The sequence below is a fragment of the Mus musculus genome, chromosome 2, assembly GCF_000001635.26.
Source record: "Mus musculus strain C57BL/6J chromosome 2, GRCm38.p6 C57BL/6J".
NCBI lineage: Eukaryota > Metazoa > Chordata > Mammalia > Rodentia > Muridae > Mus > Mus musculus.
In genome coordinates this window covers 130473165-130498903 of record NC_000068.7, presented here as the reverse complement: position 1 = coordinate 130498903, position 25739 = coordinate 130473165, and the positions used below count along the sequence as shown (strand labels likewise).

General features: G+C 41.7%; 1 protein-coding gene across 3 annotated transcripts in view, besides 1 other annotated feature; it reads right to left on the bottom strand.

Annotated features, from left to right (window-relative positions):
- The window catches only part of Ptpra (protein tyrosine phosphatase, receptor type, A), a 104023-nt gene that overhangs the window by 55397 nt on the left and 22887 nt on the right, over positions 1 to 25739 (bottom strand). The gene's annotated exons all lie outside the window — the stretch shown is intronic.
- Positions 5048 to 9590: an enhancer, noted in NCBI's record as "VISTA enhancer mm1313". NCBI's record gives its function as "enhancer in: forebrain[3/6]" and the evidence as "EXISTENCE:transgenic organism evidence [ECO:0001131][PMID:17130149]".

Here is a 25739-nt window from a genome sequence, read left to right as displayed (position 1 = left end):
AGAGATCGGAGGCAGGAAGTTCACAAGTTTGAGACCAGCCTGGTTATACAGAAAGACCCTATCTCAAAATAAAAATAAAGGGGTTAGAAAGATGGCTCAGAGATTAAGAGCACTGACTGCTCTTCCAGAGGTCTTGAGTTCAATTCCCAGCAACCATGGTGGCTCACAACCATCTATAATGAGATCTGGTGCCCTTTTCTGGCCTGCAGACACACATGCAGGCAGAATGCTGTATTACATAATAAATAAATCTTAAAATAAATAAATAAATACATAAATAAATAAATAAATAAATAAATAAATAAATAAAATAAAAATAAAAAGAGTTGGGGATATAGCTGAGTTATAGAATATCTGCCTAGCACAAATCATGAGGTTCTTGGTTAGACTGTTACTACCACCAAAAGAAAAAAATTATATCCAGAGTTAATATTATATTTTATAGTTTTATATTTAGCATGCTCCCAATAAAATATCGTCAAAAGATAGGTATATACTACCACTGGAAACATTTTATTTCTGTTAAATCTTTTATTTCTTTATTGAGACACAGTTTCTCTCTGCAGCCCTGGCTGTCCTGGAACTCCATATGGAGTCTAGGCTGGTCTCAAACTCAGAGATCCTCCTACTTCTGCCTCCTAAGCACTGAGAATCAAAGGTGTGCAGGACCACGTTTGGCCTCTTGTCTTACCACTCTTTTTACTCCCATTTTGCAGATAAAGAAATCGGAAAGATAGGTTCTCAGCAGGTAGAATTCAGATTAAGATTACCTGGCTCTTCCTCACGGATCTAATGAAGAAACAGATAAATCTCTCAAAGAAGCCAACTAATTAATGATTCTATTTCTATTTTACAGACTGTTTCATTGCTGGAGTGGTGGGCCTTGAAAATATGATCAGATTAATCAAGGGCTGATGTTCAAACATTCTGCATTTGGTTCTGGTCTTGATTTTAAGTAAACTCACCTCTCTGATAGAGATAGAGTTTGTAGTGGGAAAGATATGCTTTCAGATCCCAGTCTTATGGAAAATATCTTCCAAGTGTGGGACAAATGTCAGCTGGGAGTCATTTCAAACTGCTCTGGGCCATCTCCTGGACCTGCTCAGGTGACCTGACTAGAAGGAGGGACCAGCCACTTCAGGCAACTACTCACTTGCTTAGCAATGTTTATTATTGGAAACAATACATAGCTATAATCCTTGATTGCTTGCTTTGTGACTTGTAATAGGCATTTATGTACCTTATTCTATTTAATTCTCATAATGTTATGAGTTAGATACTATTTTTCTAGAGATTAAGGAATTTGTTCAAGGCTACACAGTAATAAATGTTTACTGGTACTTAAACATTGGCTTTTCTAACTCTACAGCCCATTTTTTTCCTTTTAATTTACTAAATATTGGAGGATACAGAAATTAGATATAGACACTGTTAGCAGAGGCTTCATTTACCTGCAGAAGGCACAAACTATCCTGGATTATTACCAGTCATAAAAAGGTAGCCAAAAGGCAATAAAATGAGGTGGGAGAAGTACAAACTACAGAGGCAATTTTCAGTGAAGATGATGTAAAGCAAAACTTGGAAGAATACAAGTTAGCTAAGAGAATGACCAGGCTGTCAAAACAAAGAGGCCTTCAAAGCTTAAAATAGCTTGTCTTGTACCATCAGTGACAACAAGCCGAGAAGAGGCATAGGAATGTCTGCTGGTTACAGAGGACACCTGACAGACCACAGAAAGGATTGCTCATGGATTAGGAATTATTTACAGAGCAATGAGGACTACTAGACAGTTGCACCAGAGAATAAGCCCTACCCCTGGCACTGGTGATGAATCAGGAGATCTCAATCTCATGGACCTTCCCTCTCCTATATACTCTTAAATCCCGAGACTGTGGAGTTGTGGCAGGACTACGTGCAGCTGGAACAGTGGGGAGTGGTGACGGGTATTTCAGGACAATGGTTCAGGAGGTAACAATAGCTGCTCAGATATCAAGATGGCAATGGCCATGTCATGCTCAGAGGACACAGTTCTAACACAGGCATCAAGCAGGACCTCAATACAAACCTGGAAACAGCAGACAAGTGTCTGAGAGGATGAAGCAAGGGACATGATGCACATGAGACAAGATGAGGCAGCCAATACATCACCAAAGGGCTGTTGCCCACGGTAAGAAGATTTTTAAAATTTCCTCATAATAAAAAGTTCTGATTTACTGGTGAACACAACTGTGAAATACCAATGGTTAGAGTGTAAGGAAACTGACAGAATAATCTGGAATTTGGAACAGTTAACAGGATAGAAGCTCCATCCTGTTAACTGACTGTGAGGTGAGGGGAGTCACTGACCAAAGCCTTCAGAAGAAATACAGCCAGTAAAGCAAGAGGAACTAGAGGAGGGGAAGACTAGCTCCTAAGACAGACTCCAGAGAGAATACCAGTGTAGAGTTCCTCAGATGCTGGGGGATGCATGGCCCACGTGTTGGATTTAAGTGAATTACAATGTCGTAGGCAGAGGATGGCCAGGTTCTGGGGCACACAGACGGGAGGTGATGGATGAGTTTACTTGTGAATGTGCAGAATGCACAGTACTACAGAACACGCTGTATCTGCCAGGGCAATGGGAGAAGGGGCAGAGCAGCACACAGGCAATGACAGGGCAGCTGCCATCAAAGTCAGGCAAAAAGCCAAGGGAGGGACAAAGGCAGCTGATCAGGTGACAAATGCAGTAATGAGCAAGCCAGGCAGAAGACATCGAAAGAAGCAGTCGGTGGATGCAGAGCAGGGAGCTGACACTGCCTGAGAGGGTGGGCAGGGAGCAAGGAGAGACACTAAGAGAAAGAGAATGAAAGAGAGCTGGCTGGGAGCTCTGGAGGGAGGTCCCTAACACAAACACTGCACCCTCTTTTTTCTCCAGGCTTTGGCAACCACCACTGTACTTTCTGAGTTTGAGTTTTACCATTCTTTGGGATCCTATAATATTTGACCTCTTGTATCTGGCTTTTTTCACTTAGTAAAACTCAGGGTATGTTCCTGAATTTCTATTACATATTTGTGATTTTTCAGTCCTGGGGATTGAACCCAGGTCTATTTCCAGGCTCTTTAACTGAATCAGGGAGCTCCAGGTTCAGTGTGGAACGCTGGCTCAAAAAAAAAAAAAAAAAATGGGGAAAACTGATTAAGGAAGATATATCCAATACTGACCTGCGTTCTCCTGCCACACTCTCCTTCCTTCCCAATACACACGCAACTAAATAAAAAGGAAATCAGGCAGGAAAGGTCAAATACTCTGAAATTCTGAGAGTAGTAAAGTCCAGAATCAGAACAAACATGCAGTGTTGGTGGCTATAGGTGGTGGGAAGGAGGAAGGAGTGTCGATGTGTGAGGAGTACAGGCTCAGCTGAAGATGGAAGACTTTTACATATGGATGTGACAGCTGCACGACAATGTGACGTGTATACAAAGCACCATTTTATTTATCTGTTTATTTGTTGATTTATTTGTTTTTTTTTGTTGTGTTTTTACTTTTTTTTTTGGAGACAGGATGTAATGGTTTGTATATGCTCGGCCAAGGGAGTGGCACTAGTAGGTGTGTCACTGTGGGCGGGGACTTTAAAACCCTCATCCTAGCTGCCTAGAAGCAAGTATTCTGCTAGCAGCCTTCAGATCAAGATGTAGAACTCTCAGCTCCTCCTGCACCATGCCTGCCTGGATGCTGCCATGCTCCTGTCTTGATGATAATAAACTGAACCTCTGAACCTGTAAGCCAGCCCCAATTAAATTATAAGAGTTGCCTTGGTCATGGTGTCTGCTCACAGCAGTAAAACCCTGACTAAGACAGAGGATCTCTCTACAAAGCCCTGGCCGACCTGGAACTGACAATGTAAACCAGGCTAACCTGAATTTACAGACCTTCACTTGAACCATGACACTTGGTATAAAATAACATTAAAAAAAACACAACAAAACAAAACAAAATAAAACAGAGTAAACAGAAAAATTAAGACAAGTCATAAATAGGTAGAAATCTTAAAATTTTCTCGCTAATAAAGGGTGGCTTTATTAGCTAGACACAGATACTTTAATAAAAATGCATGTAAGGGTATAGTAGCAGAGCACTGGTCTTAGCATTCGTTAAGATCCTGGGTTAACCAAACTACCCACAAAACTTTCAACCCAAAATTTATCCTGTTTACAAGTAATGCAGGCATAGGGGATGGAGCCAGAAACTAGGGGAATGCCCAGTCAATATTCAGTCCAACTTGAGACCCCTTCCATGGGCAAGCACCAATCCCTAACACTACTGATACTATAATGCTTACAGACAAGAGCATGTAGCCCTCTGAGAGGCTCCACCCAGCAGATGACTCAGACAGATACGGACACCCACAGCCAAACAGTGGATGGAGCTTGGGGATTCTTATAGAAGAATAGGAGGAAGGATTGCAGGCCCCGAAGGGGATAAGAATGTCACAGGAAGACCAACAGAATCGACTAACCTAGATCCTTCGGGGGCTCTCAGGGTCTGAACCATCAACCAAAGTACATAGATGGGCTGGACCTAGGCCTCCTGCACATATGAGGCAGATGTGCAGCTTGGTTTCATGTGGGTCCCAAACAACTGGAGCAGGGGCTATCCCAAAAGCTGTTGCCTGTAATGTGGGATATGTTCTACTAGGTGGGTTACTTTGTCTGGTCTCAGTGGGAGAGGAAGCACCTAGCGTTGTAGAGACTTGAAGTGCCAGGGTGGCAGGGATCCTAAAGGGGACCCCCACCTGCTCAGAGGAAAAGGGGAGGGAAGATGAGGGAAGGGTTGTGGGAGGAGGCGAGCGGGAGGGGGCCGTGAATGGGATGCAAAGTGAATAAGTAAAATAAATAAATAAATAAATAAAATTAAAAGAAGAATTAAAAAAAAATCCTGGGTTAAGCCAGGCTGTGTGGTGCACATCTTTAATCCCAGAACTCAGAGGCAGATCTCTGAATTTGAGGCCAGTCTGGTCTACAGAGTCAGTTTCAGGACACCAGAGATACACAGAGAAACCCAGTCTTGAACCCCATCACCCTCCTTTAAAAGATCCTGGGGTTAGACCCAACACTGTAAAATGACAACAAATGAAGGTATTTGGAAGACAAGCACATGAAAAAAATGTGAGAATCACTAATCATCTGGGAAGTGCAAAATACCAGCATACTGTTAAAATGAAACAACAAGCACACACAATCAAAAACAGAAGGTAAAAATTAATATGAATGCAAAGTGGAAGCATCTAGATGTGGTATATGGAACGATTAATATTATCAATAATTTTAAGGCAAATGACTTGAAAACTTAAATGTAACATATAAGAAAGTTAATCACGATCAATTTGAATTTATCCAAAATACCTAAGGATATTTTAAAAGGATATTTTAATCTAACATCTATAAATACATGGCTAATTATCAACTGTGCTAGCTAGTTTTATGTCAACTTGATACAAGCTAGAGTCATTTTGGGAGGAAAATGCCCCTATGATATTGGCCTGTGGGTAAGACTGTGGTCCATTTTCTTGATGACTGATGTGGGAGGGCCCAGTTCTCCCTGGATGATACCACCCCTGGGCTGGTGGTCCTATGTGCTATAAGACAGTAGGCCGAGCAAGCCATGAGGAGCAAGGCAGTAAGCAGCATTCCTCCATCACCTCTCAGTCAGTTCCTGCCTCTAGGTTCCTGCCTTGACTTCCTTTAATGATGGGATGTGTAAGAGAGGGAAACCCTTCCCTCCCCCAAGTTGCTTTTGGTTGTGATGTTTTATCACAACAATAGAAAGCTAAATAAAATATCAATCGAACACAATTTAGAATAAGCTAGGAAAAAAGTATCAGTCAGAAACTATCTACATGAGGTTGGTCAGTGGGCATATCTGTTAGGGACTGCCTTAATTAAGTTAACTGATATGGGAAGACTCAGCCCACTGTGGGTAGCACCATTCCCTAGGCACTGGATCTTGATCCCTAAAAAGTAAAGAAACGAGTAGAGAACAAAGCAGGAAGAGAGCACGTATGTGCTCATTTCTCTCTGCTCTTGAGTGCTGGTGATATGACCAACTATTTGAAGTTCCTACCTAGACTGTCCCACAATGATAGTCTGTAACATGAAATTGTAACTCTTAAATTGCTTTTTGTCAGGGTATTTTGAGTTTGAGGACAGCCTGGTCTATATTGTGAACAGCCAGGGCTACATAGAAAGACCTCTCAAAAAAACTAACTAACTAACTAACTATCACCCTCTATCTAACTAACTAACTAACTAACAAACATAGAGACCCTTTCTCAAACTAACTAACCAACCAACCACCCACCCAACTAAATATTTTATATTTTTTGTACATGTCTTGTATGGTCTGTGTCTGGGTTTGTGTACATGAATGGAATACTCATGGAGGCCCGAAAAAGGTGCTGGATCTTCTAGAGCTGGAGTTGCAGGCAGCTGTGAGCTACCTAATATTGGTGCTGAAAATCAAACTTGGGCCCTCTCAGGCCCCACATGTCAAAGTCTTGCAACTACTCTACTACTCAATTATGCCACACGTGCCTGACCAAAGATCCCTTCTAAATTGTATACTCCCCCCTGGTATCACTACTCCAGAAATAAAAACATGGAATAACAACTATTTCCAGTGCTGAGCAGAAGCTACGACCTACTCCTTTCCTGTTCTGTTTTCAACAAGGGCTCACTATATAGCCTAGGACAGCCTTGTACCCGGATCCTCTGTCTCCTCAGTACTGATATTGTAGATGTGCCACCATCTCATCAGCAGACAAGCTTCTCTTGAAAAGTTCTGAGTGTATGCCTAGGTTACAGAAAGCTTTCATAAACTTCTTATCCAAATGATAAAAGAAATTCTCTATAGACAACTTTTATATATAAGTAATTTTAATACAAACACTTCTTAAATCACGGCTTAACAATTTGGTAGTAAACTTCTGGTCACTTTGTCAGACACCAGCAGACATTAACTTTGGTGGTTATGACACTTATCTGGAAGGCGGGCTGTTCACTGACTCAGTGTTAGCAGTTCCTGCTGAGCTAAACACGGTCTGTAAATAGCCCCCGAAAGAGTCCATGCGACCAGCAGGGGGAGGGGTGGGGAGTTTAATTCTTTTACAATGCCCGTGGAGAGTCTGACAGCAATGAAAGCCTAGAAAACTCATGAAAGGCCCTTTCATAGCCATGTGAATGTAGAGCACAAAAGCGAAGTCAGATGACCTACTTAAAGCTCTGCTTTTATTGATGAGAATCCATTCTCATTCCAGATTAGTCTCTTTCTAGAAAAAGAAAACCTTATAAAATAACTGAGAAATTAAGACACAGGAAGTATAACTTCACTAGTTCCCATCATTCCCTGTCATATCAAAGAAGTCAGAAAAAGCTAAACGAGGCTCTCAACAGGCTTTCTGCTTCAGTGTAAAGTGGGCGCTGAGAAAGAAAACCAAGTTTTTACACTGATTGATTGTGTGTGTGTGTGTGTGTGTGTGTGTGTGTGTGTGTGTGTGCACATGCCAAGTACCCATGTGTAGGTCAGAGGACAACTTGTGGGACTCAGTCCTCTCCTTCCATTAGGTTTAGGGATTGGACTCAGGTCATTAGGTTTGACAGCAAACTCTGGGAAATTTAAATTCTGTAGCTAATCAGGCCAGTCTAGGGCTAGTAAGATCACGAAGGAAAATACTCTCGTAATCTCTTCCTGGAATGCATATTAATTAAATGGATGGTTAAACTTGACTTGTAAAGTAGTGACAGTCCATTATGTCAGAGCAGGGAAACACTCCCTTACTCATTTGTTCAATCAAACTCTAACATTATCTTGGAGAACTGAGAATCCAGAAAAAGCAACGGGAGGAGCTCACATGTCATGCATTTTCTCACTTCCTCTGTTGCCCGAAATATTTCAGTTAGTCAATAAAATTCTTTCATCCAGGAGATGAATATGAACACAGCCTTTCTTCATTTTGATTCATTTCCTCTTTCTTCTATTGTTTAATTTCTAATTAGCTAGTTAGGTTTTTTGACACAGAGTAGCCCAGGCTGGCCTCAGACTTTCATGGAGCTCCTGTATCAGGCTTTTTATTTTTAAAGATTTATTTTTATTCTCTGAGCATGAATGCTTGCTTATAGCGTATATAACATGTGCATGCAGTACCCACAGATCCCAGAAGAGGGTGTTGTGTTATCTTGGAACTAGTGTTAATATGGCTGTGGTTCTCCTCGTGGGTGCTGGGAACCACACCTGGGTCCTCTGTGAGCACGGCAAATGTACTTAAACAGCTGAACTCTCTCTCCAGGTCCCATAGTCTTTCTTTCAAGTTTAAAAAAAAAAAAAAAAGAACCAAACAAAAATTATATGGAAACCTCTTACCTCATCTTCTCTTTAATGTCAGAAAAAGTATCTGGTCTATTCTAGTCTGTTAACTCAGTAGGCACTCCTATAATGCTTATCACAGGTACCAAACAGTGCCATCACTTGGGAGGAGCCCAGAGAAACTCGAGTCTCTCCTTGTGTGCCTCCTTTCTTCTCTCCCAGCCCACTTCTATGCTTGCCCTCTTTCCCTTCCTTTCTTCCCTTTCAATCTGAATGAAACTAACCCAGGCCTGTACCCATCAGTTCTTTTTTTTTTTCCTGATGTGAACTGGGAAGAGAATGGAGGGTGTGTGTGCGTGTGTGTTTGTCTGTGTCCCAGGGCTCACACTTGCAAATCAGTTTCACACCGCCTCCCACACTGTCCTCATCTCCATTCCTACAACATACCTGTTCTTTTCATCTTGTTTTTCAAATTCTTTTCACAGTTTTGTTTTGTTTTGTTTTTCTTTTTAAGACAAAGACACAAGAGTAGCTCGTGCTGGCTTCCTGCCCCAGCCTCAACCTCCAGGTGCGGGAGGTTACAGGAATATGCCACCCTGTGAAACCCTGCAACACTCCCTAGGAGACAACATGGGAACCAGTGGAAAGAAGATTCTCGAATTTCAGGCAACAATCAATACTGTAGAAAACACTGCCAGGCACGGCAGTGTTTGCCCGTAATCACAGTCTTTGCCTGGGAAGCAGAGGCAAGAAGATCACGAATTTGAGACCAGGCTGGGGATACAAGAACTAAACACAAACCCAACCGACCAAAAATGTAACAGCAGACATGAGAGTGAACTAGACATTCTGGAGGGTTGACAGTATGGCCTGGTAGCTAAGGTCTTGCACTACCAAAGCTAAAAAAACAAACTCTGGGCTTGGAGAGGCGTCTGCAGATCTCCGCAGAGTTCCAGGCCAGCTAAAGTTATATATGGAGATCATCTTACCAAAAAATTTTCCCTAGAATATATAAATACAATAACTTATAGAAAGATCTTAATAAGTAGATTTAAGAATAAAACGGAGGACTGGTGAGATGGCTCAGCGGGTAAGAGCACTGACTGCTCTCCGAAGGTCCTGAGTTCAAATCCCAGCAATCACATGGCGGCTCACAACCACCCGTAATGAAATCTGATGCCCTTTTCTGTTGTGCTGAAGACAATAACAGTGTACTTATTTAGAATAATAAATAAATCTTTGGGTTGGAGCGAGCGAGCAGAGGTCCCAAATTCGATTCCCAACAACTACTTGAAGGCTCACAACCATCTGTACAGCTACAATGTACTCATATATATAAGATAAATAAATAAATCTTTTAAAAAAGAATAAAATGGAGCTTATGAAAGAATTAAAGAACAAATGATAAACAGAAACTTTAAAATGATGCAGAGTGGGTAAAAGGTATAGAGGATGTAATGAGATAATATAATCTACATTTTATTTGAATCCCAGACAAAAGGGTAAAGAGGGACAGGATGGGACAGGAGAAGTTGCTAGTGTACTGTTAAATGCTGTGTAAGTTAACAATAGGCCTTTACTCTAAGCAGCCATTTTGATTCTTCCTTTTCAACCCATAACTGACAGCTGGTAGTTTTTCTAGTGCCCTAACTACCTGGACTGAAGGCCAGACTGCCCTCATGACAGCTCTGGCTATTCTGGACACTCCACAGTTGACTTGAGGAAGCGACAAGGCATCTGCTGCTGAAGCACAACCCTGACTCATCAAAAACAGTTGTTTCGAAACACAATTGTTTAAATAGCTTGTGGTAGAATTTTTCCACCACAAGTCCCAGTGAATGCTAGATGATCCACTCGGACCAGAGGGAGTGCTTCCCTGATGATCTTAGTAGGCCACTTGTGACTGGTACAAACACTGATTACTGATGCAAGTACAGTCCCTCATTTGTAAGGACCGTGGTAACAGTGAGTGAAGTTCTGTTGTGATTGGGGCAGATATCCTTCTTATACCAACTTTTCTGACTATATAAACAGGCTGGGCCAACAGGATGGCTCAGTGGGTAAAAGCACTTGCCTCCAAGCCTGATTACCTGAGTTTGATCACTAGTACCTACAGAGTAGAGAACTGAACTCTGAAAGTTGTCCTCTGACCTTCACATGCATGCTAAGAAATGTGTGAACTTAGCAGCCACCCAACACACATAAATAAAGAAATGTAAAAATCAAAACAAAACAAGAAACCAACCATACCAATCAACCAACCAAAATCCAAACTGTTGTAATCAGGATATTCAGCTTATCCTGGTAGGAAAGCATGCTATTGTGATCCACTGTGATAGCCCCTGGGATTGCAACTTTAAGCCCAATAAAGGCTTCACTCCAGGGGTCTTTTGTAAGCCTTTAATCTTTACCAGTAGAGTGGATTGAACTGGTAACATAAAGAAAAGGTGGGAAGCTATGGGAGCAGAACAGTGACTGTCCTGCTGACTGTACGGCCAATAGCAGCAGCACTGAGAGGAGACGCAAAGAGATCTGGAGAACAGCCTAAGCAGAAATGATGGGAAGCAGAGCTGAGAGAAACAGGGCCATGAAGAGCTGAAGATGAGAAACTGGGCCTTGATCATGGAAGGACTCCAGGGGCAAGAGTCTTTGACTCGTTAGGCCTGAGAATTTAACATTAGCCACTGCTAAGCAAGGCCTAATTATGATCCCAATATCTGAGCCTATACAAGAGCTCTAGCATCAGCAGACCTACTGCTGCTTGCCGCTATTACTGCCAGAAACAAGAAATGATTATAAACTGCCGAGCAATAACCTCCAGTGTGAGGAGTTAGAGCTGTAAGTCTCTGGTTTCTAAAATCTGGATCTTAAGTCCCTAGCTCTCAAGATGCAGACCTATAAGCTCCTGGATGTGCTAATCCAGTCCTTAGGCTTGGTAATCAAAGGCTACAGACCACCAGAGCTAGAAGCCCTACTTATCTAAGATTTCTACCCAGGCAGAGCAAAGGACTTTGGCCACCCCCTCACTGGTAATACATAAGCAAAGAAAACACCACCTAGGGGCTGGTGAGATGGCTCAATGGGTAAGAGCACCCGACTGCTCTTCCGAAGGTCCGGAGTTCAAATCCCAGTAACCACATGGTGGCTCACAACCATCTGTAACAAGATCTGATGCCCTCTTCTGGAGTGTCTGAAGACAGCTACAGTGTACTTACATATAATAAATAAATCCTTAAAAAAAAAAAAAAAAAAGAAAACACCACCCAAGTTCTTAAGATCCTCTTCTGAGAGAGATGTGAGTTTGAGGTTATGTGCAGCAATAGTCCTATCATATTAGTCAGAAATATGAAATCCCTGCTATCTTTATTTAGAGATTAAGCATGTCTTAAAAGATTTAAATTGGTACCAATTGATAGGGTGTGGGGTTTATGATGGTTAATTTCATATGTCAGTATGATAGTATACATATGTGACCCTAAAAATTACATTATGAAATTCCTATAGCTGATAAACACTTTCAGAAAAATAGCAGAATACAAAATTGACATTCAAATCACTAGCCTTCCTATATAAAAATGGACTGAGAAAGAAACCAGGGAGACAATACTTTTTACAATAGCCTCAAATAATACAAAATATCTTGAGAATAACTCTAATTAAGAAAGACTTGCATAATAAAAACTTTAAGGCATTGAAGAAAGAAACTGAAAAAGATATCAAAAGATGGAAAGATCTTCATCATCATGAATCAGTAAGGTTACTATAGAAAAAAAGGCCATCCTACCAAAAGTAATCCATAGATTCAATGAAATCACCACCAAAATCTCAACACAATTCTTCACAGAACGTGAAAGGTCAATTTTCAGTTTTGTTTATAAACACACACACACACACACACACACACACACACACACACACACACAGAAACATGTGCACGCCTGCACATGTGTGTGCACCCCAGAATAACTTTAAAAAATTCTGAATAATAAACAAATTGCTGGAGGTATTGCTATCCCTGATCTGAAATTGTACCACAGAGCTACAGTAACACAAACAGCATGATATTGGTATAAAAAGCCATGTAGAATTGAAGGCCTAGATACACCTATGGATACTGGAATTTGATGAAGTCAGAAGCACACACTGGAAAAAAAGACACTATCCTTAACAATGACACTGAAAACTGTATGGCTGCATGTAGACTCCAAATAGATTCATATTCTCACCCTGCACAAAACTTAAATCCAAACGGATCAAAGACCTCAAAATACAGTTAGATGCACTGGATCTGATGGAAGAGGAGTGGGGAATACTCTTGAACTCACTGATACAGGGGATGGCATTCTGAACAGAATAATGAAAACACAGGCACTAAGAGCAGCAGTTGGGATTAGGGATGGGGACTTGTGTCTAATTCTCCTCATGAGACAGACGGCAAGGCTTTGAATGGCAAGGACACCGGCATTCAGACAAAACGACAGGCTACAGAATGGGAAAATATTTTTGCCTACGGATCTAAACAGAATTCTCAAAAGAGGAAATTCGAATGGCCAAGATGCACTTAAAGAATATCCGTAGCCATAAAGGAAATACAAATCAAAACTACTTTGAGATTTCATCTCACAGCAGGCAGAATGGCCAAGATCAATAAAACAAATGACAGCTAATGCTGGTGAGGATGTGGAGCAAGGGAAATATTCATCAATTGCTGGTGGGAGGGCAAACTTGTACAGCCACTACAGAAATCACGGTGGTGGTTCCTCAGAAAGATGGCAATCGATCTACCTCAAGATCCAACTATAAAACTTGTGGGTATATAGCCAAGGGACTCTTCGTCCCACTACAGACACTAGCTCAATCACATTCACCGCCGCTTTCCTCACAATAGCCAGGCTCTGAAAACAGCCTAGATGTCTGTAATGGATGAGTGGATATGGGAAAATGTGGTACATTTACACAATGAAATATTACTCAGCTGTCAAAAAGTGAAATCATTAAATTCACAGGTAAAGTAAATGAATGACTCTAGGGGAAAAACTCATTCCAAGTGAGGTAACCCAGATCCAGAAAGACAAATTTTTGATAAGCAAGCTATAATCTGTATATGTAGAGTAAGGGGCTGGTGGGCGGGGCATGGAATTGATCTTCTTAGGAAGGGGACAGTTCTAGATGGATGGGGTGGGAGAATGAACAGGAGGATCAAATGGAGAGAAGGAAGGAAGAGTGGGTGGTAGAGACACCATGAGGAGAGACTACTAAAACTAACAGCCATTTGGGGGGTTGTACTTAAACCTAACACAGTGGACGCTTCCTACAACATAAACATTTATGAAGGTGATCTAAATGAAACAGCCAAATAATGGGGTAACAGGCAACTCTCATCACCAAATGAAGCATCTAGTACTGGGAATGGGTTACATCTTACTGAGTTGTTGGTCAAAGGGGCCCTATGGGAACGAACCCCCAAACAACTCAGTCTATAGCCAAGGCTACTGGTTGCTCTCCACAGACTGACTGTAAGGCCCTACTGCTGAAGACTACCCAACTCACTGAACATGGGGAAGTTGAGCTTGTAGCTACCTAGAGCCTTTGCCCTGTGTACTAATGTTCATGGGACTAGAAGATCCTCTGCAAACTACCAAAGAAGAAAGGGAAACACCAACAAAGGTGAACTGCCTGTCAGGTGTGCTAGTGCAATGGTGGCACACAGCTCGCAGAAGTAATCAAAACATATCTGCTTGGGTTTAAGGCCTACTCCGTAAGATGGAGCTTATCCTGGACACTGCTCTGGACAAAAACCACAGACAAGATAAGCCAGGGAGCTAAGGGAAAGCCAAATACTACTGTTATACTAAAGGAACGTAGCAATAAGATGACTTCTAATGACACTGTACAGTACTCATAGGTCTGTGCCTTGCTCAGGTAAATACAGAGACCCACGGCCACACAATGTGCAGAGAGCTAGTGACCTTGGAACACTCAGCTCTAAATGGGATCTGTCCATCCAATTTCTCCCCCAAGGGCACAGGGAACCTTGTGGAAGAAGCAGCAGGCAGAGTGTAAGAGCTAGAGAGGATCAAGGCTGCCGAGTAAACAAGGCCTGCACAGATCTGCACCAGACAGGGTCCCAGCACTGAGAGGAGAATTAGACACAAGTCCCCATCCCTAGCCCCAAACTATCTCAAACTAGAGGTTACTCACAAATGAAAAGTGGGAGTCTCACTGGGGATATAAACCAATCTTAAGGGCAGGCTCCATGTCCATCAGTAGGTGACCAATGAAAAATGAACTCAACAGCCTCTTTGAAGTTTCTCTGACTCATGCTCTGTCAGGGCTCTCCCCATCCCTACCTTACAGATTCTAGGCACAGATACAGAATGGCTCCTGGTTTTGTATGTTTTTATGGGATTCTTGTGTGTACAAACATATGTGTCTTTTTGTCTATATGTGCTATATGTCTTTTGTCTTTGATGCTTTTCCTTTGGCTCCTTTCTTCTGTTTGTTTTTATTATTATTCTTTAGATGCTTGATTGCTCTCTAACAAGAGAAAGAGTGTGGGTTTAGATGGGAGGTAGGGAGGACCTTGGAAGAAGTGGGGGAAGAGAAACCATAAGCAGAATAGACTGCATTAAAAAAACCATTTTTAGGGCTGGAGAGATGGCTCAGTGGTTAAGAGCACTGACTGCTCTTCTGAAGGTCCTGAGTTCAAATCCCAGAAACCACATGGTGGCTCACAACCATCCATAATGAGATCCGACGCCTTCTTCTGGTGCATCTGAAGACAGCTACAGTGTTCTTAGATATAATAATAAATAAATCTTTAAAAAACTATTTTTAATAAAATAAAAAAAGCAAAACAGAAGGAGCAGGAAGAGGAAGTAACCACGACCACCACCACCACCACCACCCACAACCATTATTTAAAAAGCCCAGCAGTCTAAATGGCTATAATCTAGAATTGTGGAGGCTGTTACACAGCATTGCAGTGCTGGAGAGATGGCTCAGTGGTTAAAAGCACTTGCTGCTCTTCCAGAGGATCTGAGTTTAGTTCCCAGCACCCACATGGTGGCTCACAACCATCTGTAACTCCAGGTCTGGGTGATCCAATGGCACCTTCTGACCTCTGTGGACACTACATGCATATGATATGAAGACATATATGCAGTAGGAATATCCATAAACATTAAAGAAATTAAATTAAAAATAGTAACACTGCTGCGGGGAAGATGCAAAATAGCTCAGAGATTATGGAAAACAGTATGGTAGTCCCTCAAAAAAATGTACTAGATCACAGAACTTCTGTATGATACACAATTCCATTGTTAGGTATACACATGAAAGGACTGAGTGTAGTTAGTTGGACAGACACTTGTAACCCTATGTTTAGATATTAGTTCTAACCCCCTCCCCCAAGTTGTGCCAACTACCAGCACTGCTCTGGGGGTTGGGAGCATCCTTATAAATTATCTCATAAAGGTATGCTTACAGTTCCAGGAACTATAGAACACAGTACCATCTTAATAGCTCTGAGCACTAAGGAGCTCAGGAGAATTGAATTCACAAGACATTAGGCTTTTCCAAGTAGGCCGTTGGCACGGCTTGCTTGTACAAAAGCTTGAACTGTGTGGCTGCAAAGCTGTTCGCATACCATTGCACAGTCTCCCAGTGACACTGGGCAATGTGTAAAGCTGGTTTTGATCACCATAAATGAAGGCATGAGGACTGTGTCATGGACATATAAGGGTCAAGGCCTGGGATGCTGCTAAACATCTTATAAATCAAGGCAGGCTCCTAGAACAAAGACTTCTCCAGCCTGGAAATGTCTATGATGTCAAGGCTTTTCAGCCATGCACTATGGGGAAATCTTATTTTCGGGCTTTTTTTTTTCTCTCTCTCTCTCTTAGAAAGCTTGTACTAATGGGAGGGACTGGAAGGAGAGGAAATTGCAGTCAGGATGTAAAATACATATATACATACATACATACATGAATGATAAAAATGTTCTCTCAACTCATGGGCAACTAAAATAACCGAATAAATATCTAATAAAATAGCTAGTCAGGTGTGGTAGTGCACACCTGTAACGCCAGCACTTGGAAGGCTTGAGGCAGGGGATCACAAGTCTGCGGTCAGCCTGGCATACCTACATCTTGTGTCAGATGAAAAGACAAACAAAAAGAACCCCAAAGATAACAACCTCCTTCACTTAAGAACTCTCAACGAAATACAACTCTATATAAGTGCTCTTATATGCTCTACCTTATTTGACTTCCAACAGTCCTCACTATAAGAGGGAAACTATTCCTCCCACTATTTAGGGAAATAGCTCATAACCAGACACTTGCCCACAGTCACAAATAAGTAACTACAAAGACAAAAGTCTGAATGTGCTGAGTCCGAGTCTGAAGCCTTCATTTTACCATCACCTTCCCCTGCCCCTTCGGACGGAGAACTGAATATTCATTCAATTTACAAACTACTAAACACCATATGGGACCAGTGGCCCAAGGCTGCTGAAGGGGGCTGGGGATATAATTTGGTTCATCACGAGGCTCAAGTATCTCACAGTGTGGTGACTCACACCGATAGTCCTAAGACTTGGGAGATAGAGGCAAGATGATCAAAGGTTGATGGTCATCCTTGGCCTCACAGGGAGTTAAGGCAGGCCTGGGCTAGAGACCCTGTCTCAACATTTAAAACAACAATAGCAAAGCTTACTGGTCCTGATGCCACAAGTTGCTTATTCCGTTTACTGGCACATGAACAATGCAAACTACACTTCTCACACAAAAGGCCTCAAAAAGTCACATCCTTCGATTCTTTTACTTCTGAGACTATTAATACAAAAGACTCCTATCTTGTTTAAAACTTTATATAATTCTCAGCACTCGTGAGGCAGAGGCAGGTGGATCTTTGTGAGTTCAAGGCTAGTGTCTTAGGGTTTCTATTCCTGCACAAACATCATGATCAAGAAGCAAGTTGGGGAGGAAAGAGTTTATTCAGCTTACACTTCCACACTGCTGTTCATCACCAAAGCTTCAGGACTGGAACTCAAGCAGGTCAGGAAGCAGGAGCTGATGCAGAGGCCATGGAGGGATGTTACTAGCTTGCTTCCCCTGACTTGCTCAGCTTGCTTTCTTATAGAGCCCAGGGCTACCAGCCCAGGGATGGCACCACCCACAATGGACCCTTCCCGCCTTGATCACTAATTGAGAAAATGCCTTACAGCTGGATCTCCTGGAAGCGTTTTACCACATGAAGCTCCTTTCTCTGTGATAACTCCAGCTTGTGTCAAGTTAACACACAAAACCAGCCAGTACAGCTAGTCTGGTCTACAAAGTTTACAAATCAAGGCCAACACAGTCAGGGCTTGGACACAGAGAAACTCTGTCTCAAAACAACAACAACAACAACAACAACAACAACAACAACACAACAACAACAACAAAACAAGACAAAAACAAGCAAACCCTCCCCCAAACCCTTATATAATGATATTCATGGAAAATGTAGAAACCTAGGGAATAGATTCAATAGATCAAACAAGTTACACACTTATTTTAAAAAATTGTTGGAATATTTCATATACATTTACAGGTCTATGAAGATTGTAAAATAACCTGCATGTGTTAGTAAAAATTGTAGGACACAAAATTTTATGGCAATTGGAGATACAAAGATATAACAAGTACATTCCTCTTTAAAAAAAAAAAAGACTCAAGCTGAAGGACAACTCAGCTGGTGTGCAAGCGTGACTCCTGGACTTAAGATTCCCTGGATCCCACACAGAAAGCCAAATATGGTGGCTTATTTGTATCCCCAGTGCTGGAGAGGTGGAGACAGGTGGATCACTAGAGCACACAAGCCAGCTGGTCTTGCCTATTTGAGCTCCAGGGTCAATGAGAGACTTGTCTCAAAAACCAAGGTGGACAGTTCCTGAGAAGTGACATCCAAGGTTGACCTTGTGCACCTTGTGTGTGACATGCACAGGACACGTGTCTACATGAGCATACCCATCCTGCACACAAGAACTGACTGTCAGCTGTGAGGAGATGGTCAGCACGAGAGCTTTCTATTGTGTGTGCGTTGTTACACTCCAGCTCAGTGACTAGGTGGTGGATGGAATTTCCACCCATTCCCTGCCTTGTCTGGTAATGGTCTTGGTAAGCAGAGGTTTTGCCCAGGTGTGTACTGAAATCTGATCACTCACCACACTCCAACCTGTTGTCCCCACTGTCACTGCACTAGTTCTGTCTTGGGGAACCCGACTAACACACTGAGTATTAAATATATGCACATTGATAGAGAAGTTTTTAAAAATCAAAATGCTAGCAATTCTAGTTAGAGTTCTGCACCACCCAAGTATCCCCTAAGGATCATCTGCTACTTCCACATAATAAAAATGTATTCAAACAAGTTACTGCGGGCGTTGGTGGCATACGACTTTAATTCCAGCACTCCGGGACAGAGACAGTGCTGCCTTTCTGAGGACTTCTGATTTCAAGGCCAGCCTGGTCTACAGAGGAATTCTAGGACAACCAGAGCTACACAGAGAAACCCTGTCTTAGAAAACCAAAACCAAACCAAAACAACAATAACAAAACAACCACAAAACAAACAAAAGTTTTGTCCCAAAAGTTATCAATAGAACTGGAAGCCATTGGAAGAAAAATTATAAGAACTATACAAATATAAAGACTGAACAAGTTATTCCTGCATGATCAGTGAGGTCATTAAGGAAATCTGGGAGGAAATCAAAAGCTCCCAGAGTCAAATGAAAATGAAAGCAAAACTTACTACAAATTCTGAGATAAAACTAAAGCAGTTCTAAGAGGAAAATTTACAAGTATGAGTGCTTATATTAAGAAAAAAAAAAACTCAGCCAGGCATGGTGGCATATGGGAGTCAGAAGCAGGCAGATCTCTGTGAGTTCAAGGCCTCAGAGAAAGTTTATGACTTCTATGAGTCTACATAGAAAGTTTTGAGCCACCTAAGGCTACAAAGTGAAAATCTGTCTTAGAAACAAAACAACAGAAAGACCACAATAAATAACCTAATGATGCACCCCAAGGTCTCAGAAAAACAAGAGCAATTCAAACTGAAAATGTTTTACATGGTAGGAAATAATAAAGATCAGGGCAGAGACTAATGATGGATAGTTAAAGAACAATACACACACAGAAACCCATGCAAAGCCAAAGCATAAACAAATGAGACCGTGCCTCAACAGAATGGAAGATTGAAAACTGAATCCCAGAAGTTATTGTCTGACCACTCTATGCTCACTTTAGCACATGTATGCCAGCAAGCACATATATATCACACAACAAATAAACATATTTTTTAAAAGATAATACATAGAATAACTTTAAAAGTTTGTTCTTTGAAAAAATAAACAAGATTGACAGCCTCACAAATTAATCAAAAGAAGGGACTCAAATTAATAAAATTAGAGATTAGAAGAAGGAAAATTATTATATATTTCAGTGGATATAGACAATTATTAGGACATACTTTGAAAAAATAATAATCTAGAAAAATGTGGGGTGGGAATGGAGAGATGCCTCAGAGGTTCTTGCTCTTGCAAAGGACACAGCCTGTCTGGTCCCAATATCCTTATGGTGAATCACAGCAATCCCTAACTCAAGTTTCAGGGGATCTGATGCCCTGTTCTGACCCTTACCAGCCCTGCACACATGTGGAGCACAGGCATATATGAAGACAAAACACTCATACAATAAAATTAAATAAAATTTGAAAATAAATTGATAAAAAAGCTTTTAAAAAATAATACACCATGATCAAGTTAGTTTCATTCTGGATCAGTATATCCAAATCAATGAGTGTTATACCGCACGCGGAAATCACATGATGATCTCAATCAATACAAAAAAGGGCTTCAACAACAACAGCAGCAGCAGCAACAGCAACAACAATCATCATCTCTTCATGATAAAAGTCTCTCAAATGCTTGGGATAGAAGGAAGCACAAAAGAGCCCAAAGTGTCAAGGGCATCCTTAGCAGAAAATACAACTGATCTCAAGTTATATTATCAAGCCAATAGAAACAAAAATAGTATGACGCTGGAATGGAAACAGAGACAACGCAATAGAATAGAACGTCTAGAAATAAACCCATATATCTATAACCACCAAATTGTTTTTAAAATAATCTTTATGTGTATGAATGTTCTGCCTGATATCTGGTAACCACTGATGCCAGGAGAAGGAACTCAGTTACCAGGAACTGGAGTTACAGATGGTGGTTGAGCCATCGTGTGGTTGCTAGGAACTGAACTCTGGTCCTCTGGAAGAAAAGTCAGTACTCTTAACCACCAAGCCAAGAACAGCCAGAGTTCTCACCTGCTGAGCCACCTCTCCAGCCCCAACAGCCAACCAATTTTTTTTAAGATTTATTTATTATTATAGGTAACTACACTGTTGCTGTCTTCAGATGCACCAGAAGAGGGTGTCAGATCTCATTACGGGTGGTTGCGAGCCATCATGTGGTTGCTGGGATTTGAACTCAGGACCTTTGTTAGAGCAGTCAATGTGCTTACCTGCTGAGCCATGTCACCAGCCCCAACCAACCAATTTTTAACAAAGGGGAACCTGTTTAACAAATGGCGCTGGGACTACTGCATTTTCACATGTAGAACGAAACTTAGGTTGAGGATGTAACTCTATTGGTAGACTGCTTGGATAGCATACATGAGAGCCTGAGTTGACTCCCCAGCACCACATAAAATCAAGAATGGTGATACTTGCCTATAATCCCAACACTCAGGAAACGGATGCAGGAGAACCAGAAGTTCAAGGTCATTTGAGTTTAAGGCCTGGAACACATAAGCCCTTACCTTAAAACAAATCAAAACATCATCATCTTCAATAACCACAACAACACATGAGGATGGGTGTGATGAGGAAGAGAAAAAGAGAACATGCAGTGAAACTAGATCCATATTTCTCACCCCTCACAAAGAGCAACTTAAAATGGACCAAAGCCTTAACGCAAGGTGAAGAACTTTCAAAATGCTAGAAAGAAATACAGACAAAACATGTCCAAATACGGCTACAGGTGATGACTCTCTAAAAAGAACTCTCAAACAGCAGAGGAGACAATCGCAATAATTAACAAATTAAATATAAAAGCTCCTGAACAGCACGGAAAATAGCCAACAAAATAGAAAAAAAAATAGCAACTATACAGAAGAAGGAATTGATAGCTAGACTACATAAAGAACTACAAAAACTCCTGAACCACACAATGAATGGCTAGGCTCAACAAAACTAGATAGGAAAACTTTAACTGAAGACACCACACACTCTGGTTGCCAAGATATAGAGAAATCAAGCACAACTAAGCTGGGATTTTCTTCCCTGCTGGCCAGCTTCCATAATGCTAGAAGGTGCTTTGCAGGTCATTAGAGAACAAAAGCATCAGTGAGCCCTATAAATGTCACCCTATATCAGGTCCAAAAGGAGCTGGGGACAAATGGCTGACTGTAGTGCCTATTAGCATAGCACAGTGTCTGCTGCCTCTAGGCTCCCTCAGTTCCTGTAGCTCCTCTCAGCTCTTCTAACCCCGTGTCCTACCCTAAACTTCTCCAGCTCCTGGGGCTCCCTCCCTCAGCGTCCCATTCCTATATAATGTTGCCATTTCCGCCATGTGTTCTTTTGGTTGTGTTGGCTCCTGGTTCCCTCTTGGTCCTCTCTTCTCTTTGTGCGCCATCCTCCCCCGCAACATCCTTAGTCATCAGGGAAGTGCAGACCCAAACTACTTTCAGATTCTGCTTTACCTCAGTTAAAATGGCTATCATCAAGAAAACAAATGGCAATAAATGTTGGCAAGGATTTTGGCAAAGAGAGTCCTTAATTGTGCTGGTGAGAATGACGACTTTATACCGCAACCAAGGAGAGCAGTATGGAGGTTTTCCAAAAAACTAAAAATAGAACAGATCTATGACCTGGCCACACAGCTCCGGTATATTAAATGGTCTCCTAAGCTAATGAGCACTTGAACACTCAGGCTTACTGTTCACAATGGCCAGGAAGTGGAACCAGCCTAGAAGTCCTCTAACAGATGAATAGATAAATACAACATACAACAATGTCTCAACCTTCCTAATGCTGCGACCCTTTAATACAGTATCTCATGTTATGGTGACCCAGCCATTATTTTCATTGCTACTTCACAACTGTAATTTTGCTACTGTTATCTGCTTTACAATGTGTCTTAGGTTAACCTGTGAAAGGGTTGTCTTTAAAGAGGTGAGATCCACGGGTTGAGAAGCACTGATGTAGAACATTATACACCATGAAATTTAGCTACAAAGAAAAATGAAATCATGAAATCATGTAATCTTCAGGAAAATTGATGGAATCAGAAATCATTGTTAAATGAAATAAGGCAGATACAAAAGACATATTTTCTCTCACAGATAGAACCTAGATTGTGCACACGTATGCGAGCAAGTGTGTTTGATTTAACTAGAGAAAGGATCATGAGAGGGAAGAAAGCTCTTACGGGAGGAAGGGAAAGAGAAGGTAGTGAGCTATGCATGGTGTGGCAACAGGGGAGCTGTGTGGAGGAAGGACTGGAGAGAGCACCGGAAGGGGCGAATCAGAACAAAGCATCATGATGTACACACACGAATGCCACACAAACGCCACATGAACGCCACCATGAAGTCCATCGGTTTGCGTGCTAATTTTAAAAATTTACAATCACCATCTCTCCAAGAAGCCTGCAATTATCAGTAATTTATAAAGGTTTAGTTTTGGAAGCCAAGCAGTCGCTGTCACAGATACTCTGCTTTGTTATTATGGTTATAAAAGCAGCCACAAACTATATATAACATGTTAGCACAGCTATGTGCTAATAAAACTAAAGTTTGATTTCATGTCATTTTCATGCGACTTTTTTCAATCATTAAGAAGTGCAAAAACTGCCGGGCATGGTGGCGCACACCTTTAATCCCAGCACTGGGGAGGCAGAGGCAGGCTAATTCTGAGTTCGAGGCCAGCTGAGTCTACAAAGTGAGTTTCAGGACAGCCAGGGCTACAAAGAGAAACCCTGTCTCAAAAAAAAAACAAAAACAAAAAAAAAACCCCAAAAAAAGTGCAAAAACCAGGGCGGGGGAGATTTGCTGGTAAGGCTTTGTTGCAGTTGGCCACTAATTCTGCTCTCAAGTCACATCCAGTCAGCGCTTCTCTTCTCCACCCTTGCAAGTTAAACAACCCCACACACTACAGTTCTGCTCCCCAGAATCCACACGAAAAGACAGGTACCTGGTGGTACACAACTGTATTCTCAGTGATGGGGAAATAGGAGATGGGGATAGCTGGGTGGGTCCCTGGAGCTTGCTAGCTTGCTAGCCTGGCCTACCTGGCAGTGTTCCAGGCCAATGACAGACCCTGTTGCAAACAAAAAGTGGAATGTGCCTAAGGAATGACACTGAGGGCAGTCCTCTAACCTCCACAGGCATATGTATGATGGATGGGCAACCTCCCAACATCTATATCCCACCCCCCATACAGGCACTGGCAAGTGCACACATACTGTCAAACAATTCTTTATCCTCTCTATAAAAACTAGCAGCAGGTGAACATGTGTCTTCATGGCTGCACAGTATGTACTTTCGCTTTAATATCTTTTAATGTTAAGACTTTTTTTTTTAAAGATTAGCTAATTATTGAACTTGCTAGTAAGCCTTAAAGGGAGAGAAAATCCAGCAATTATTTTTATTTTTATTTATTTTTTTTTTTTTTAAAGATTTATTTATTTATTATATGTAAGTACACTGTAGCTGTCTTCAGACACTCCAGAAGAGGGCGTCAGATCTCATTACGGATGGTTGTGAGCCACCATGTGGTTGCTGGGATTTGAACTTTGGACCTTCGGAAGAACAATCGGGTGCTCTTACCCACTGAGCCATCTCACCAGCCCAATTATTTTTATGAGGCAGGGTCTTACTAATGACCTAGGCTGGTCTAGACTATCTTGTTTCTGCTTCCAAAGGGTTGAGCTTATAGACATGAACCACCTTACCTAGAGAAACAGCAAAATTTTAAATGTATAAAATAAAGGCTGAGGCAGAAATGGAGCATATTCCTTACTAAGCACACATAACATAGTGGTATTTATTAGTGAATGCTTTAGTAACTGTTTAATTGCTGTTTCCCGACAGGTTCTTCTGCTTAGAACTTTAATATTTAACTAAATCTTGAGAATACCAAAAAAGCAGCTGACTACTAGCTGGGCACAGACCTTTAGCCCCAGTGCTGGGGAGGCAGAGGCAGGCAGATCTGAGTTTGAGGCCAGCCTGGCCTACAGATTGAATACCTGGGCAGCAGGTCTAGATGGGGAGACTCTGCCTTGCAAAACCAAACCAAACCAAACCAAACCAAACCAAATCCCAAAAACCTAATTACCATGTAGAGATAAGCAGAACACATCAAAAGGAATCAAGTAAACAGATCAGATCAGGAATAATCTTAGCAACCATCACTAAGTACTTATCCTGCCAAACTATCACACACACCAATTAGCCTTACTTTTTTTTTTTTTTTTTTTGAGGATAATGAACCAGCCATTTAATAGAAATTCACAAAGGCAGAAGTTCCAGGGCTGCCCACCTCGCCCCTCCACTAAATCCAGATCTGCATTGGCCAAGGGCCATCTGTGCAGCCAGGGAGACCAGACCTGGCTGGAAGGTGCTTCAAAAGGGAAGGGCATGGTTAAAAGAAAACGGGGACAAGGTCCCCAAAGCAAAATCTTTACAAAAAGGGGTTCTCCTCTCCCCAAAACCAAAGTGTCACATAAGCTCAAAATAAAATATAAAGTAAAAATGCTGCATTAGAAAAGTTTGCAATGTTAAGCCTTTACACTAGGGAGACTGGCCCTAAAGTGTCAAACATCCAGTAAAAGGCCATGGAAGTATGGCCTATACCTAAAATACTATGTAAGTGTTGCATTGAAAAAGTAAAAAATTCAAGATGGCCTGTATGTAGTGCTTTGGGGTCCATGTGGAGGCAGAGGGGTGGGGACCCTGATGTGACCACACATCTTAGCATGGCCTTAGCTTCAACTCAAGGGGATTCATTCCAGGGCCATAAGCACCCTAGATTCACAGCCAATCGCCACCTGTGGCTCACTTTCCATATGGATGGTGTGGCTAGGAACATGCACACTTCTCTTTGGGGCCCCACAGTCGACAGACCCACGGACAGGAAGTTCCTGGCTTACTATAGCAACCACTGGTTTTGTTCTTCAACAATTTTTTTTCTTGCAATTTTTGCTTCCTCGGAAAGTAGACAGGAAAACCTGGTTCTGTATCTACTTGTTGAACAGGAGTTGTTTAAAAATAGAATTTGAGATAGAGGACTTTGTAAAACATAG